Source organism: Labeo rohita, chromosome 4 (genome assembly GCF_022985175.1).
Source record: "Labeo rohita strain BAU-BD-2019 chromosome 4, IGBB_LRoh.1.0, whole genome shotgun sequence".
NCBI lineage: Eukaryota > Metazoa > Chordata > Actinopteri > Cypriniformes > Cyprinidae > Labeo > Labeo rohita.
The window spans coordinates 22,948,770-22,968,505 of NC_066872.1; the positions used below are offsets into that span (position 1 = coordinate 22,948,770).

A 19,736-nucleotide genomic window follows, 5' to 3' on the forward strand; every position below is an offset into this window, starting at 1 on the left:
CATGCTCTCCTTCAATTACCTTTTCATGGGTTACTGTCTCCATGGCAACTTCCCAAAAAGAAACAGCAATATCCGCCTTTAAAAAAGCAAAACGGGGAAAAAGCAAAAAAAAAAAAAAAAAAAAATTCAGCAAAAGATTATTTTTTCAGCTGCGGCACTTTTATGTCCCAGGGGTTGATTAAAACTAATCACAAATACAGAAATTAAATATACATTAAACATTGTAATATTTATGTGATTTATATACATATTTACCCAACAATTTTGAAATGCGTAACTTCTGAAAGAAGAATGTTTCTTCTGAAAGCTAAATGTGAAAATATTATTTCACTGTGTTTTTCAGATACATAACATATTAACTATTACATTTGCCTTAGACAAAGACAAAGGCAACCATTTTATTCCATATTTAAAATGTAAATTTCACTACTGTGATTTTCATTACAAAATGATATCAAGCAAGAATAGTAACTATTTTGAGATGTGGTGGAAATAACATTTGATGATTCAGATAAAAAATTGACAGGATTCTTCAATGATGCATGTATATACACTGATGGAAGGAAGTGCACTTTGTACAAGGTGCCACAGTTGAAGAAATATCCAAATCATCTTGTTACTTTGAGGCTAAAATACACAGCATGATTTTTGCCCCAATTTATGCCGATTTACTGTCTGGAGAGGTTGACACTAGCTGTAAGTCAGAGCCAGTCTGCAGATTTGAGTTGAGAAATTTTATAAAACATTGTGTAGTATATGATGATCACTGACTCTGATTTTGTAGCTTCAGACTATGATTGCATCCAGTTGAAGGATATCAAACATGTTTGATATTTTCAGCTGATTTTAGACCACATGTTATTTTCATTTGTCAAGAGGCCAGTGTTTTAAAATCTGTTCAGATTTTACTTTCAACTGTGGCCCGCCCGATGAGAAGCTGGTAATTTTCCAAATGGATGTAATTTATTAAACACTACTAATAATAAAAATCTTCTTTCATTATAACTTTATATATTTAGTTTAATATATATGGTTAATTACAGGCAGTTTCTTGATTTTCTCTCCTTATACGTGCATACGCTTGTCAAAATGAATATTCGTCACTTTCTGTTAGTCCATAATAGTAAACGTAATAGTAGACATAATAGTAAAATGATAAATAGTGCATTTGTGGAGTTGAATTTGATAACAGTGAAAAAAAATATCAATCAGTCAACTCTTTAAGTAGTACATATTGGATATATATGTTAATCTTTTTTTTTGTAGAAGTACTTTTATGTTGTATTTTCTGTTGACATATATGGTTTTCATATGCTACACTTTGCCCACCCTGTTTCATGTAGGCTCCACCTCTTAAATATTTCTGACCTCGCCCCTGTATAGTATTGATGAGCAAGTGAAGTTTCACAGTGTATTCAAACTGTATGTATCCAGTGGTGCCAATTATTTCATTACTGTCTGGACAGCTCTTTAACAGCCGCAGCCTTCGCAGTTTTACACGCTGCAGCACACAGTGATGGGTTTTTGTTTCATCAATTAGTCAACACAATTAATCCACCTAATACAAGCTTGTGGTTTTCCTATCTCAGAAAGGACATGTCTGGGTCAACTTTCACCCCTAAATCAAGACTAAGTCTTATTTAAGATTTTTTGCATGTACATTATTTTGTCCAAAACCAAAACATTGGGCATTAAATATCTTCTGATTGGTCTTCTGAATGAGAAACCTTTGGCGTCAATGCACAGATATAAAGAACATGAGAAATTCATTGGCAAGAAATGTCATTACAGTGTAAGCTGAGGTTTTCAACTTCACTATTTAAACATTTCTTAGCACCAAACACTATCGCTAATGATTTATATATATATACATATATATGTATATATGTATATATATATATATATATATATGCATGTATATATTTTTTTGGGATTAGTCATTAATCATTAGTTCAGAAGAGAGAGATGATTAATAGTAACAGTAATTGTCTTACTCCATCTCTTATATATTATACAGCAAAATACTGTCAGCAAAATAATGCTTTTACTAATGTAATCTTTAATTCTGGGGCCATAAAATATCTCACATTGCTTGACAGACCCCTGTGTTGATAGTATGTACAAATGTACAAATGGTTGAGTGAAACAAATGTGTGTGTCAGCATAGAGCACATGAATTTCTGGAATTTTCCTCTAGGCATCACTGCAGTGTCTATTCATCTATAAAAGATGTGGAAACTAAGCTGATACATAGGAATGCTGAGATACAGTTGTGTGTTTGGTGTGAGTGTGTGTGTGTGGTGTAATGTATGTTTAAATCAAAGTTCTCTGACAGGACCTCCATGTATCTCTCCTCCCCAGCGCCCATTCTGATGTGAACATGAGCCAGCTCTAGCATTTCCTCACATCTCATTGGTTGTGATATTATCCTTGGGTTTATGGAGGCACCAAAGGTATAATGTATTGTCTGTTCAGCAGGCAAATTTTGCAAGCCTGGCAATTTCATTTGCTGAATAAATATCATTATGAAAATTTCCCCTCTTTCTCTTTTTGCCTGTGCTATAACATATTTCTGTGATTCATGTCCCAGTTGTGGTAGTGTGTGAAAAATCATTTAATTATCATTAAAAATCTATGTACTGTGAATAAGTGGACTAGGGGACTGAATAAAATTAAATATAATGTTATTTTAAGAACTTTCTAATGTTACAAAATACAAAAATAAATACAAAATAAATGAACATATATATATATATATATACATATATATATATATATTTGAAACAGCAGGTGGGCCACAGAAATCCAAACATCTGGCTATCTACATTTTTTTTTACCTTGTTCTAAATGTAAATTAAGGAAACCAGTGGCCAGTTTAGGCTATGTTCAGAATCACACATAACCATACTACAATGAAAAAGGAAAACAAGAAGAAAAGAGAAAAAAAGAATCACTTTATTATTATTATTATTATTGTTATTGTTATTGTTTAGTTATTGTTTTCTTCACTAATCAGTATTTAGTTATACTTAATATGGTTCAAAATACATATTGAAATAGACATTAACTTGTTTCATTCAGCTAGCCCTTCTGCATTGTTTGACATCTGTCCTCTGTGTGTGTTTTCAAAAGTGGCGTTTGACCTTTGATAAATATTCTGAGATCTGTAGTAAATTCTAGATTTTTTATATTAAGCATTCATGGATTTGTCCGCCATTGACAGTCATAAGCAGTATTATAAAATTATATGCAACTGATTATAACGGGTGTTATGAAGTGTTCCAATAAATGAAAGTCGTTTGAGAGAAAGATTAATTGGCGTTGTGCCAGTGGAAAGTCTGTCCTCATCTTCCTCCAGATCCAGCAATTCCAGTGAGGACGTAAGCTGCTGTCAAATTACTGAACGCTTGCCAGCGGCAAGCTACTTTTATGGAGGCATCAACCACTTACTTTCTGAATGACATTTAGGTAAGGGATCGTTTTATGTTTATCATCTGTTGATGAGCTTGACATAGATTTTAAGGATGAATTTGCAATAAAAAAAGGCATTTAAATCATGGTATTTTTTTGTGATATCCCATCTGTGACACTGCTATATATATATAAGCTAATAATAATTAGAAATAGTTCTGTAAAATTGTGTGCAGGTAACTAAAGACTCTAGAGAGCATATATGTAACTACTCTCTAGAGTAGAGAGCCTTTTTCTCAGGTGACCAAATTACAAGGAACATGATTATCTCTTGCAGTGAAACACCAGCAGCATCTCATTTGAGTTTGCTTTTATTTATTAGAAGGATACTGATTACAGTCTAATACAAGTGTTTAAATATGCAGTGATAGTTTTACTGTCGTCCTGTCTGACTAACATTTGTAGGACAACAGCATCCAAGACCACCATTACTTGCAATGAAATAAGAGGGTAAATGAAAACATTCTTTAGAGAAAACCTTATTGCTTTTCCTCCTTTTTATTCATGGCTCATAAAAAAGGGGGAGGGGGGGTATTCTGCTGCTTCAAGAGAAAATTGTTAGTTGCATGCAATTTATTCAAGGATGCAAGGCTAAAGGAATGTGACATCCTGCATTATAAGGTATTCATTAAACAGCAATGCCTTTAATTCCATTTTCAATTGAAAATAAGAATACCAATCATGGCGCGATGGAAGACAAAGTGGATGTTGTTTTGTTACAAATCAGGCGATAGTAATCACTCCACGATTGCTTTCGACACAAACTGCCCACAATGACAATGACTAAGACAGTTGAAGTTACAATGAATAATGTCTCTATTATTCTACAGAAGAAAAAAAATCTTCATGGCACTTATATGGCAGATCTTAAGAAAGCACCAAAGGGATAATGTTCATTTAAAGTGCTGTTTGTGAATATAGCACACTTTAGACCAAAATATAGCAAACATCAGTTTTCTTTCCCTTTTATTAAAGCATTAGAGGCAATGCATTTTCTGTAATTCTATAGTGAAAATGACTGGATATGTTATATAAAATGTTATCTACTATAAAATGAACATGCATAAAAATAAGGTATTTTCAGTGTGTGACACTTAATAGAATATCAACATCTGAAATGTGTCCATCCATCAATCAATGAATCAGTGGAAAGTGCCTCATCAGATACTGCTTACACAAACAACTTTATGCGTAACAAATATGTTAACCCAGCAGTTGGGGCATGAACTTATAGATTTTTGATGCTCAAGGGAAGCAATAGCTTCAACAAGCAAACTGGATAATATAACATGTACAAGGAACTGGAGGAACCTCTTTAAGAATGTATCTTGTTAAAAAAGGAACTGGACTGGACCCTATTTTACAAGCAAGAAAAAAGCGGAGAGAGACTTGCCAGAATTTGTATTATCCACATTATTTAAAGTCTTACATTCATCTGTGTATTTGAATGTCTCATTAATGTCTTTAGATTGTAAGGGAAACCCTTACCAACACAGAAACAGCATACAAATGCCACACAGAAAGACCTCATGTAACTTCTAAGTTGTAACCTCTGTAAGTTGTATATGCTGAGCATTTTGGCTGTTTATTAGTACTTATAAAGCACATAATGCCTTATTCTGCATGACCATATTCTAGATTCCTTAACCCTACTCCACACAACATAACTACTACAACAACTCTCGTATTACTCTCAATAAGCAGTAATTAGCAGTTTAAGGAAAACTCTTAATAGTGAATATGTGATCTAAAGTGTTACCCATTTGACTGATAATTAAGATTCAGCCATGAGAAACTGGTCCTGGATGAGTATTTACAGCCTAATTTATCCTAGTGCCACAATCTGAGACAGTAGCAGTAGACTGAGATAATCCCACCACAAATTCTCAGTGAGCGAGGTCATAAATCAAATGTTATCATGCTTGTGTTGGATGCATAAAAGGAGAATACTCATAATTCATGTAAATTAATAGACTGATTTGCAAGATCATGCTCAATTACTAGTGTTGATGAGGGATTTTGTGCGTGTCTGTCGGCTAAGATACAGTCAGAAAAATCTGCTCTGTCAATAAACGCTATTACAGTTTCAACTGAGGGCACTCTTACTTTGTTTGAGGGTGCTTAGCACGCTCAAGCACCCCTATAGAACCAGCCCTGCCGTGAAGGGACTTCAGCAGTCAGTAGGACGAAGCAGGGGTTCTGTTGCCTACCAGTCCTCCTGGGAAACTCCTAATTACATAATTTTGTTCAAGTGACACGTTGATTTCATAATTGTGATTCTGGCACACAACATGATGGGAAATCTAGCTTTGATGCATGCTTATAACCTTATATAATGGCTAAATTAGTAATATTTTTAGGTTTATTTCTTCTTTTTCTTCTTCTTTTTCCAGCAGTTGAGTTAAATGTTTGACCAATATAGTTTTATTTAACTCGACTATTATTTAAAAATTACTATATTCCTTGCTTAAAATGTACCCAAAATAGAAGGGAAATTAACATTTAATAATATGTTTCATAAATGAACATTTATTAATAAGTGTGAGAAATAATAATTAAATTATAAACATGTATTAAATTGCTTATTAATAAATGTTCACCGTTCATTATTACTGATGCCTCTATAATTAAGTGTCTGGTTTTTAAACCTATTTTGAGTTCATTTTAAGCCATATAGTAATTTTTAAACAACAGCTGAGGTAAATAAAACTGAACTGCCTAGGGTACATTTCAATTAATTTTAGCTAGGCATTGGCAATGGAATCAACCGGGTTGCGCCCTTCGTAAATATGTTTAATCTCACTTGCTTGACACGTTTCTATGGCACAACTTCTGAGCTATGTTCTGGCAGTTCTTGAGAAAGAGATCCTGCCTTTCAGCTTATTTGGGGTTTGACAAAAAGGGGGATTTTCATGCCACAATGACGATTGCTCTATTCATAAGTTCTCACGGCAGGGTATTACCACCGTGTTAAGTGCAGAGTAGTATTGAAGTGCCACTTCAGACCGACGTGCCACTCCAGGGCAAAATTGCCAAATCTTTCCACACTATCAGTTTAAGCACCTTCAGAAAAGGCCGCTAGATGAATAAGCCTGCCATCTGCCAGCCAGACAACCGACACTTGCTAATTGCACTACTGTTCACCAGTATGTTCACTACAATTATGTAATCAGTACATCATCACAGCAAACAAACAGCACTGGGGATTTCAGATCACCAAATCCGCCCAAGCGGTTGCTTTTGGAGATCATGCTGCCAGGCTTGGTTTGACAAGTGGAAATGTTATACAGAAATTCAGTTCTGCCTTTTTTATTTATTTATTTTTACCTTTTTATTTACATTTTTGAATTTACAATATACTCTGAATAAATTAAATATCATGAGTGTATTTTAAAAGATGGGGGTCAAAAGAGTTGAAAGCCACTAACTGAAATCTGTACAGTTAAATAAAATGATTGTAGGTCAAAAATCATTTAGCAACACATTTTTATTTTAAGCAATTCACATTTAATAACTTGCAAAAAGAACAGTCATATAGCGCTAAGTGCTGTTTCAAGGGCAATGGTGATTTGGTTCCATAGTTCCTTGTGGAACTTGAATCAGCAACATTCAGATCATCCTGTTGGATTTTACTGGGTGATAATTACTGGCTGACTGTGCATTGTTCTGCTTATTCTGCCAGACTACTTACCAAATACATAAATATATGGACATTAAATATTGATTTAAGTTTAAATTATTTATAATTTTACCTGTATATTATCTTAAATCTTCCACTAAAAACAACAAGGCTAGTCTGTTAAAATGTGCAAAGCAAAAAGCTGAAACCTGCAGCAGTATTACAGTAATATTAATACTTAACTCCTCTGAGTTTATTTTCACTAAAGCTAGACGCAAGAGACCCATGTCTGAAGAGTGATACCAGAGAACTCATATACAATTTTGCAATCATAGGAATTATCAGACTTTTGAATGCTCTGACTGACCAATTAGAAACAACTATTCTAGGTAGCTCTGTAATAATTAAGCAAACACTAACAACTGCACTGAATATCATCACAAAGCTAATTACATTTCTGCTGTTATTTTTTACACCAGTACTTCAGTTATTGTATAAAACACATAATAATTGTCTAAAGAAGCACAGTTGACTAAATGTCTGAGTGTGAGTTACCAAACTGAGAAGAGATTTTACACTTTTAATGTCCATAAGTATCATATTTCATACCAACAATTCTACATGGTATACTAAAATGAATGCTGGTGACTCCACAAATTGAAAAAGAGGACCACTTCAACTTTATTTCAAAGGACTGTACAATAAATGACTTCCTGAGCTTGGCTGCATTATTTCTGTGGTCAGTGGAGTTTATTCAGTGCCTGTATAAATTACTTCACCTCCTAGTCTGAACAACGACCTTGCAGCCAAAGCACCTCTGTGCCTCATTTACTTCAGCAGAGGTTTCAATAAGCACATCTCTTTGAATTTGTTTTTTCTCCCCTGCTCAAAATTAGCACCAGCAATGAATGAATGAGAATGTTCAAATGCAAAATGCTAATCAGACACATTCTGGCATATTGTAGACCCTAAATGAGATAAAGATTTACATGGGTCACGACTTCTATTACAGAGAATATATATATATATATATATACTTATATAGAACTTTTTTTATCTTTTAGTTTTCTGCTGATTGAAAGAAAATGAACCAGGCATCTCAAAACCAGAAGGTCTCAATGCTTGTCTTGAGTGGTAACTTTTGGTAAAGAATATACCTAAATTTAAATCATTATTCACTGAAAATCTTACTCTAAATCAAAGCTCTAATATCTTAAAATCATTCCAGGTTAGATGTAATTTTCACCAAAATGGCATTGGTTCTTGCATGCATCAGTCGGGAATGCGTCAGAACTATTCCTTTGAGAATACTCATGTCCTTTCCCCCCCCCCAATAAATAGCAATTTTTTTTGATCACCAGATATGGAATCAGGAATAAATGTGTGTTGACATTTAAACTAATTATACTCAGTAACCTTACAGTTTGCAAGGTCACACACACACAAAACAAAACAATCATCACATTATCACCCTGATTTCTCTTAGCATATTAATAATTTTACTAGCATTACAGCGGTATCCACATGTCTGTTAATGCGTTGATGTCAAAATCAAAGAAAAATCATTTCAAAAGCTCATGTAAACTTTATAGAATATTTTTCTCATAGTTAACACATTCAGTGTATTTCTTCCTTTATTTGTGAAGCCTTTCTTTCTTTTCTCTCTATTGTTAATACTTCTAACTTACACTTCACCTTGAATGTTTTTTTTCGCTCTTAGACTGATCTTTATATTTACATCAGGAGTACAGGGGCGGGTTGAAAACACGCTCCAATCCCCACAGCTAAGCAGAGAAACCAGCTGACCTTCTGTCTCATCTATAAACAAACCGCTCTTGTCTTCCCTTAAGGCACATGCAGAAGCCAGGATAGATGTCTCTTGAAAAGGACATCCTATATCTACTGTGTCAGTGTGGAAAGGTGAAGCAGCAGTATCTAGCTGACTTGTCTGTGTGGCTCCCATTTCTCACCTTTCAGCATTCATGTTGACACATTACCCCTTCAACTGCATGGTTCGCAAATCAGTACATTACTGCATTTATTTTAAACTGGCCTGATTTGTATCGGTTTATTGACATCAAAAATTACAATAACGCAAGATAAATAAATAAATAAATATCTGACAGACCTAAATTTAAATATATGATAGTAGATTGTTAGAAAAAAATAAAAATAAAATAAAATAAAATAAAAAACTTCAAGTTAACAATTAACTTTAAGCCTGTATATATAAAAATAAAGCATTATGACACTTTCATAATGCCCCATTTGACATTTTAAAGTGAGTAATTATATAATATAATGCATGTATATATTTATGTACACATAATATGTATTTATACATAGTTATGCACTATGAAAAGGGAAATGTTTAGCTGTTACATTACGAATCTCTTTTAGTCTGTCTGAATGTTACAACTTACTTTTGCTGGTGTAACTTTTTAGGTCAATTAAATCACGTTACATAATATTTTGATGTTAACTGAAACATTACCACATGAAGAAAATTTTAGATTCTTTGACAAAACGTTTTTTTTTTTTTTTTTTTTTTTTTTTTTTTTTTTTTTCTCTCACAGTTTTCTTACATTTGAAGTGTATATAATACATTATAACATATATGGTAAACACCACATTTCATGTTTAAATATACTATACTTTTTAGATATGTAATAATGAATATAGACTGCATTATAATGTAACTTTGGTTACAATTACGACGTCATATTACGTATTACGGAATTATGGAATTATGAACACTTTATAATGCACTTTATGTACTAGCTGAAAGTTAAATTTAGATGCATGATCAGATAAACTAATCGGAGACAATAATCACTTTTTGACCTCAGCTTTACCCTTCAGATAGACTGTAGTGCCATCTATTGAAAAAACATAACTATAAATCACTAACTCATAAAACAGCTCCATCTTATGCGATCTGTATCACATTCTACATCTCTTGAAGACGAGTGCATAAATATTCATCAACTAAATAAGAGAAACGACAGTTTTGCTCGAATATCTGGTAAATCTTATTCTGTACGGGTCCAAAACAAAACATAAGAATGTTTTTTTTTTTTTTTTTTTTCTGATTATCATAAATATTTTTTCCTCCAAATCGCATTTTCTATATTAAAGGGAAATATGGTCATGATTGCGCACTGTCAAATAATAATGAAATTGATTAAATACTCCTCCACATCTAATCATAAAGCAAAAGACTAAAGTGTCCCTACAGGTGCGATTTCCGAGTATAGGTACTGTAAATAAAACATGCGGCATATTATTAACACACACATTTACCTTCTCGTAGGAAGCGAGAGTGGATAAGAATGATGAGAAAACAGCAGATCGCCGCTCCCGCTAGAGCCCACGCAACTCTCAGCATCAGCATCCTGACTGCCTTCAGCATCCACACCACATCTCCATTCTATTGCCATACAACAACCAACACCTTTGCTGCGCTTTTCTTTCACAGATTCAGAAGAATGGAATCCGTTCTTTTTCAAGAGGTGTCAACTCAGGAAAACAATATATTTGATATTTTGGAGCTTTCACCGCCCATTGCAAAAATGTAGCAATTTCCAGTTTGTCTGTGGCTGTTGCGTGAATCTAAGTCCAGTGATGTGCGATCATCCTCTCCAACATTTCTGGTGTATGCACTTAGAGAACTGCGCTGGTCGCTAGATCTGTCACTCTCCTCTGTATTTTCGAATGGTCCTTGCTGTGTATCAGAAGAAACAAGTCAGCTTACAAACAGACGTAATTCCCGCATTAATTCGAACGATCATGTAAAAAAGGTCCCAAACACGACGCATGTGGTGTTGTTGAAATGTTGAGTCTGTATCTCCGCCTCCGTCTGTGCAGTTACCGGGGTTGGATTCTTCTCTTAACGAGCGCACTTTCTCTCCGCTCTGACGCATGCATCGCCTCCACTCGCCTGAAGAGACGCGTTTGAGAAGCGCTCGCCGGCGGATGCGTCACAGCGCATGTTCCTTTAGTCTGACGTCAGAGTTTAAGTCTTAAGTTCTTTCACTGTGCCTTTTTGTGTGCTGAACCTTTCAGAAATGTTGTGCACCGCAGGATTTAAAGACAGCATGAAATCGAACTTTAAGTTGCGTGGCTTTAGGGTCATTTGAGTGCATCGGTATGTTAGTGGGTCATTGGGATTGCGCCATTTGTGAGCTGTGACCCCATGACTTGCTGATATATTTAGCAAGATACCTTATTTGATCGCATTATGCACTATTACCATTTTAATACTGTATCATAGTATAACCTAAACATAAATTTGGCTTTGTTTTTTTTGAAATGCAAAGTAGAACTTTCGAGAAAGTATTGTTTTATAGTATTTTTTCCCCATCTGAAAAATTGGCATGTACCCATCAAAATGTACCCATAAAATATTATATTTTAACTACATATGAAGAGTTCAGATGCAAAACCAGCTAAAAGCCATATCGGTCAAAAATGAGATAACGATACTGAGTGAATGCTCCGGACACATAGTTTACGTCCATCAAATACTTTTACTTCAAACTCGCTAAATTCCAGCCTCAGCCCCAGGGGCAGATATAGAAAATAATTTTTAGGGTGGCAAAGGGGTGGCATGGGGTCTATGAGGGGTGGCAACACCAAAGCAAGCCCCCATGCACAGTTTTTGTGGATTTATAGTCCAACATACACAGTTGTGTTCACAAATGTTGCATTACCATTAAGTAATGATCTATACTGTTTAAAACGAAAAATAAATAACATTTCAGTGTCGGTGTAAATTAACATTTAAGATGTTAATGTTGATGATTTAATGTTAATTTTCTGTTATTAACAGAGGTGGGAATGTCTGTAATCATAACACACTATCAACCATATAATCTAGCAACACCCCAGCAACTGCATAGCATGAGCCTAGCAACCACCCAGAATATCCTAGCAACCAACTAGCAACATGTTAGCAAACATCTATTAACATCTAACTGACCAAACTATTTATGTTATGTTACAAGCCAGCATACATTTGTCTTTCAAACGTTTCAATCTAGTTATTGGAGGTATTCTTAAATGCTTACATTAATTTAAATATATATATATATAGTTTCACTCCTGACACAAGACTATATCTCTAGGTAGTCATTTCTCAGTTCTGCAAAAATGCAGTAGGCTACACATAAAAAAATGGTTATAAATAAGATTTGACACTTTTGAAGGTGTACAACATCTGCTACTGTTTACTGTACATATAGAATAGCAAAATGCCCATCATCTAATGTACTGGTACTGTACTATGTAATTATACTGTATTTGTAAGTATAATACCCATGTAAAAGACTCGTTAATTTCTCTCCTCTCTCCGTTGTTGGATGCAGAGATTCTGATTGGTGTGTCATCAGTTTTGCTACTTAATGTTTAACTTACTTATTGTTAAACTTTTTGAGAAATGTGTCTTTGTTTTGAGCACTGATTAATTGGTTTGGGAAGATGAACTAAATGGGTTAAATTTTGTTAACAATCGAGAAAACTGCAATATGACCAGATAACTCTGCTATTAGTTTCTGTGATCGGTATCTTCTTATTGATTTCATGCTATTATTGTTTCGTCGGATCCGGCAAAAAGGCCTATATACATGATGAAAGTGGAGTGAGCGGTCAGAGAATCGGATCACCAAACAATTACGTGATAAATCTCAGACATATCCGGACAGGATTAGATATCTCAGAGGACTTAAGAGAAGTTAGCCAAGAAGCAGTAATTATCTGATTCACGAACAAATGTAAAACAATTCATTAGTGAACTGGGCCACGCTGTGTTTTTAACTCAAAAAGAACCGGTTCATAAGAGTCATTTGTTAATGAAGTCGAATACGCTCGGCGCGCTGCGTGTGCGTGCAACCATCGTGCACGTTTTATTGAAAGACATGTTTTTTGCTATTATTTTCCGGCTGAAAGTAGCACATGAAACACTGCTTACAATTATATTTTATTCTGTGATCATTCTGGGGTGGCAGATGGGGTGGCACAGCTTTTTCTTAGGGTGGCAGTTGCCACCCCGTGCCACCCCGGTAGATCAGCCCCTGCTCAGCCCAGTCAGAAGTACCAGTACTTACATAGAAACCTATACAAAGTAGCCAGAAATAAATGCTAATTTTAAAGAAAAACATCACATGGATTTAGAGACTTTTGCATCTGAACTCTTCATAGTTCCAGTTACTTTTCCCCAACACACACTCAGGTTAGGTGAATTTGAGACTTTAAAACTGCCCATAACTGTGAGTGAAATCTGTGAGTGTATCTGTCTGTTTCTGTTAGCCCTGTTATAGACTGACCACATGTCCATGGTGCTTCCTTGCCTACGGCTCGAGATGCTGGGATAAGCTCCAGCATGCCTGTGACCCTATGTGGTATATGTTATTTTGTAAAAATCCAGTATTAATTCAGTAAAGAAAAGGTGATTAACCCCTTTTTATGTATGAGTATAAACAGAACAAAATATTTACAAGCAAAACGGCCAAGGCCTGTTCTTCTGTAAGAATTGAGTAGAATATTACACATGCAAAAATATTACTTGCCATGTTTCCCAAAACAATCACTGATGTAGCAGGGAGAAAAAAGTTCAGAAATTAACAAGAGTCTTTTGTCCCCCCCTGAAAATGAAGGAACACTTAACATTAATGCATTTTGATTACTGCAGATGCAAAATAAATAAATAAATAGATACATACATAAATAAATAAAATAATAATAAAAAAAGTCTTATAAAATTTTTCTTCATCTCTGCTTGCATTAATTTACGTGACAATATGATAAAACTTTATGTAGGCCTAACAAATTGCAATTGTTTGTTCTTAAGGGGAGACACTGCAGGTGAATAGTTATCACCTTACTTATCCAGTTGATTGATTACATTGATAACTGCAAACAGTTTTCCAAAATGTTAGGTTTAAATATGTAAATGAGGCATTATTTAATGAAATATGTGCAAATTTGCATACATTTCTAGTACAAAAATCTAAATGCTGGATGAAGTCAGTTTCAAAATTCTTGTTTATTTATTTATTTATTTATTTTTGACATTAGAGTCAAAAGTTTTTACAGAGGGAATTTTGGATGTCTCATTTTTGTCACTCCATAATTCAGAAAATATTTAGAACAGACAGAAAACAATATATTTTCACAATTTTGGGAAGCATAAAATGTAATATATGTATATGTATATAATCAAGCAAAATTATATACGAACAAATCCCTTTGTAAAAACCTTCAGAATTTCAGAATGTAGACAAGAATAAAAATGTAAATGGTTTGTGTAAGTGCTACTGAAGTGGAGATTTATAGCTCAGTCTAGGAGGAAAAAATCATTTTGAGAAAACAGCCTTTAAAAATATGTAAAAGTAGTTAAAGTGTTATAAAAGAAACACTTAACAGTGTATGTTGGATTTCCACTAGTCTGAAAAAATAAATAAATAAACACTTTATGAAAAACCAAAAAGAAAAAAAAAAAAAAAAAGCCAGTGTCTCCCCTTAATATTTTCACAAGAAATATGATTTTTTTATTTTTTTCCCCAACTGTAAATCAATAAATCAGCCACTTTGGATCTGTCAGCATGATACAACAAAGCATTTAACTTTAAATAATGAACATCTTGCATACTTACATATCTTGACAAACAGGCATTGCTCAATCACAAAATAACACTGACTATTCCTGTGTACAAAACACAAAACAAACAAACAAACAAACAAACAAAAAACATGCTACTTCTGTTCTCTCTAATATGGTAGGAAGAACTGTAGTGTAAATTAAATGAACTGAAATGTGGATTGTGTATATGAGGATATTTACTGTGATGAGGTGATTGACAGACCGGTTCAGACACATATACATTAGTGTGGTCTATTAAAAACACAATTATGAGGTGGCAGTATATCCAGAAACATGCCTACTCTTCATCACAAAAAAAAAAAAGAGTGCATAGTTTTAGGGCATATTATAATTGGAATGCAGAATATCGTTTTATTATGATCTTAAGGGTTTGATTTGCAGCATTAATGAAAAATCCAGCCAAGGAAATCTGAAATATACAGTGAGAAGGAAGAAAACTTTAGGTTGGTAATGTTGCATTATGGACAATTTTTTTTAAGAAGACTGATGCATCAAAATCGCAATGTTGTCAATGCTGTTGTTTGCACAGCTAATTTAGAGCCAATTATCAGCATTCGCCAGTGTTTACAATGGGGGCGTTCATTTTTAATTTCTCTGCAGTGCCTGTAACACACTCCCATTGTGATCCATCAATCAGCTGGATGGCAATTAAAGCAGAGCTGTCCAGGAGTGACTGCATGAGGCAAGCAGAGCAGGTGCATCACCTTAAGGATGATGATGACATACACATTGCCAATGAACAGTCCTTGGTCGCGTTGCTCAAAGAGCACCTGTCACTTATATTGACACGCTCCTGCTGTTTCAGCACAAGCGTGCCTTTGGGAACTACTTGAGAGTGGTCAAAGGGTCTGAGATGACCACAAAGATGAGAGCTGAATTTAAGTTGTTGTTTATTCACAAAGCCGACACTTTAAAACTCCTTCATTTAGAGTCTGTAAGAATAAACATAATAGTATGTATTAAGCCACTGCATAAATATGTTTGTTGCCTATAGGAGCAACACTGTGGCAGTGGAATTGGATATGGAGTATAGTACTGTTTTTATTTATTTATTTATTCATTCATTCAATATTATTTATAAATGCATACATATTTTATATTTACTTAATATTTAAATACAAATAAGGCAGGAGTCAGTTCTGTTAGGTTGTGCAGCAGTTTTTAGTGCCTAACCTCCTTGAAGCAATTTTATCTGAATTGGCGCAAATTTCTTAATCCATGTTTCATCAAGCACAAGGCCTTCTCAGATGCTGTTTTAGCAGCAAAGGTAGGGTTTAATGGCTTTTGTAATGCTTTTAAAATTAAATGTTCCACAAGGAACATTTTTTTTTTCTTGGTATACACTATCTCACAGCTGTATCAGGTTTGTTTTTTGGCTAATGTTTTACTACACTGTTTTTATTTTGGAGCACCCATTTTTCATTTCACATTTTTAAAATGATCACACCAGCGATGACATAAGAGTGATGCTGAAGTCCTAAAATAGGCTTATGTGATCGGTTAAGCTGAAAAATCATGGAGTCTAGGAGATAATTATCACTCAGTTCTGAGCAACGACAATGGACCAGAACACCCTAACAACTTCAGCACTATTTTTCAACAATAATGTGTGCCTGTGACATACTACAAGGGAAGGTAATCGCTGTGTCTGCCAGCACACCACCAAGACAACAGAATAGTCTATAAAACCTTTCAGTTCCCAAACTAAGCTTGACTATGAAAACGGAAACAGCTCAGGCTTGAATGAAAACAGCTAGCTGCTTTACAAGCTTTTTTTGTGTCTGTTTTCTTATAAGCCAGAAATTCTCCTCTACTAAACATATTCAGTCAAGATATTATGTTATTCTTCCTGCAACACCGCGTTCTGCAGATTTATTCCCACGTTTATACAGCTCAGTTATGTGTTTGCAACTCAGTTTGTAGCTTTTTAATCAGCTTTAAGCTGCACCACTTCTAAAGCGGTTTTCGCTCCATGATAATACAAATGAATCATATAGCTGTTTTTATATAGAAATACACAAAAAGTATATTTCATACATAGACTGCTGTATTTTAAATAATTTTAACTTTAATACAAACTTTAATAACTTGATTTACCACATAACAAAGCTTTAATACCTAAGGACTCAATACTGCACATGCAATTAGCCGTTTCCTAATTAGCAGAAGAAAGGAAAAAGCAACAATGATAAAATGATAAAATAAATATTTTTTTATTAAATTTCACTGAAAATCTTGCAGTCTGCAAAACCGTTTAGCAGGTTAAGAGTCTTGCGAGGCATGTAACTCCCAACAGAACAAACCCCCCAAGTATTTTTACCACACACCTCTCTGGTTGCATCCATCATTTCCATTTCACTGGAGAGACAAAGATCTCACCTGTTCTCATCCCATTTGTCACCAGTTTTTATGCTGTCATACATGAGTGAATCAGTGTTTGTGTTCCACGCTCCTGCACACTGCCTGATGAATATTCATTAGCCTCTTAAATGCTCAGTCTGTCGACAGCTCATTAACTGCTCAAATAACTTCTGTATAAAGACCGAATTGCTTGGCTTAAAAATAGACAAAGACTGACGTTGTTCAATCAGCACTGATGAAAGACAAACTCTTCAAATCTGCATCAAACACAAAGGTGATATACTTTACATCACAGTCCACCATCAGATCAAAGAAAACATATATTCAAGTATCAGAGAAAATATTCTGGAATTATTATTATTATTATTATTTAATAAGAATCATTTATGAAGATCTGGGACAGTGCCATGTTCAGCTTTTGACAATATCATCACTGTCAAAACATTTCTAAATGAAATGTTGAGTCCTTAAAATGAAAAGGAATTCAGTTCTGCTGTAATGTTATAAAGATTGTTTTTTAATGTCTACTTTGATTATTTCAAATTGTTTTGTGCTTTGAGCATACGAAGTTAGTTAAAAAAGGGGCTGTTTATCATTTCTTCTAAATTAGAGAGAAAAGCAAAGCATTAACAAAAAATGACAGAAAGCCACAGTCATCTGAAAAAAAGAAATAAAATATTTTGTGGTGAGAAAACTTTTGAAAACATGTTAACACCATTATAATAGACTAAATAAGAACTAATACATTCAATATAAGCCATAAAGATTAATTAATAATTAATGTCAGAATTAATTATTTATTTAAAAAAAATGCATATCTTAATTGCTGCTCATTTGTACTGTATGTTGTACTATGCTGCACTTTGTATGTGTGTGTGTGTTTTTTTTTTTTTTTTTTTTTTTTTTTTTTTTTTGCATCATTCTTCATCTTTGAAGCTTTTAATTCAAGGCATTGCATAATGTAAGTACAAATACCTAAACTTCCTGCTTCAGACAGAGAAAGTACCTATTTAACTAAAACCAAAGCAACATTCATTGGTAGTGCACTGAGCTCTGTGTGTCTAATTAAAAAAAAAAAAAAAGTCCCAGAATATTTATTGGTTTTGATATTTAACCCATGGTAGATGTATTCAAATTACAATTGATTGCTAATGGCACACCTGTGAATTTGTCATATGTTTACAAATTTTTCATTTCATCGTTTAATTACCCATTAAAAATAGACGTTTTATATACACACACACTAATATAAGAAACACAGAAACACACAGAAATCTAACTAATATATGTGTAATTAATTTTACAAAAATTAGTTCCATTCCTGGTTAAAAAGTGATTATATTTAGTACAACAAGACTTGGAAAGTTCACTGTTTGTATGACCCCACTTTTCTGTGTTCACAACGCTCTATACAATGTGGAATGGAACTATGTGATTTGTCTTGCAAAACTTTTTTTGAAGTCAGACCACATGTTTTCTTTCAGTATGATCATGCATGTAGTGGTTTTGTGGAGTGGAGCTGGAACCGAGTAGTTACAGAATGCTGTGACCATTTTGATAATAAGACTACAATGAGCTATTGACATTTTTTGGCCACTAATGCCACCAAAAAAAAAAAAAAAGGCATAAAGTGTTCACTTTATGGTTTTGAAAACCCATATCAAACAAAATTTTTGCTAAATGTCTTGTGTATAGACTGTGTCTATGTCCCATACACCTTAGGTTGTATTATCATGCATTCAAAGCCCAATCCAGGACTGAAATTCACTGCATGTCAACAACCCTGGACAAAAACACTGAGGCAGGCAAATAAGAGGAAATCCATACTCACGCTATACTGTTAACACTGCACAGAATAAAGGGACAGTGCAATGAGGATGCATTTATTGAGGACAAAGAGCTACAATATCACCATGCAGACTAAATCAGAGTGTCTGAAAGCAGAAAAACAAGAAAATGCATTGATATGCATGATAAGATGCCCTTATCTCCATTACAGATGGTACTTTTGTCTCTGCATGAGTAAAAATATTGTTTACCTCAAGGAAGGCTTTGCATACAGCAACATACAGCAATAGGATAAATATGAGCTCATATGCATCAAAATATGTGTTTAATTAATAGTGTTGTGAGATTAACCCAACGCAGATAATACTAGGAAATAAATTTCTTTCACCTTTCATCAATTCGTCTTTAATGTCGGTTGTTTGACTGGTGTAGGACCTGCCAGTATGTGATTCAGTTCCACCTACAGGGTTTTTTGTTTGTTTGTTTGTTTGTTTAGATGATCATCTAGGCTATAAATGTCTTGTAAATAATCACTCTAGAAGTGCAGAAAGCGATCTCATGTCCATTTCATTTCACACTTGTGAAAGCCTGTCAAATACAATTTGTCGACTGACAGCTGCTATATCATAAATAAATATTTACAATTTATACGTAGCTTGCAAAAAAATAAAAATAAATAAATAATTAATATATATATAAAGACAAACTATGTGCACATTTATCAGTCAACACCATTGCTGAGCATTTTCTCTTTAAAACTGCAGTGTATCAAAGACAGTCTCAAAAATGTGGCCTGTCCATTTTCTACCATCAATATGTAACCAATCATCTTGCTTT

General features: G+C 34.0%; 1 protein-coding gene across 3 annotated transcripts in view; it reads right to left on the reverse strand.

Annotated features, from left to right (window-relative positions):
* The window catches only part of tafa5a (TAFA chemokine like family member 5a), a 103,188-nt gene that overhangs the window by 62,653 nt on the left and 20,799 nt on the right, over positions 1-19,736 (reverse strand). The window contains exon 1 of one of the 3 annotated variants that reach the window (XR_007827548.1): positions 10,394-11,031. The exons of the other annotated variants lie outside the window; for them this stretch is intronic. The gene's annotated coding sequence lies outside the window, so the exon portion shown is untranslated. Of the gene's footprint in view, positions 1-10,393; positions 11,032-19,736 lie in introns of those variants that run through there. 3 annotated transcript variants of the gene reach the window in all.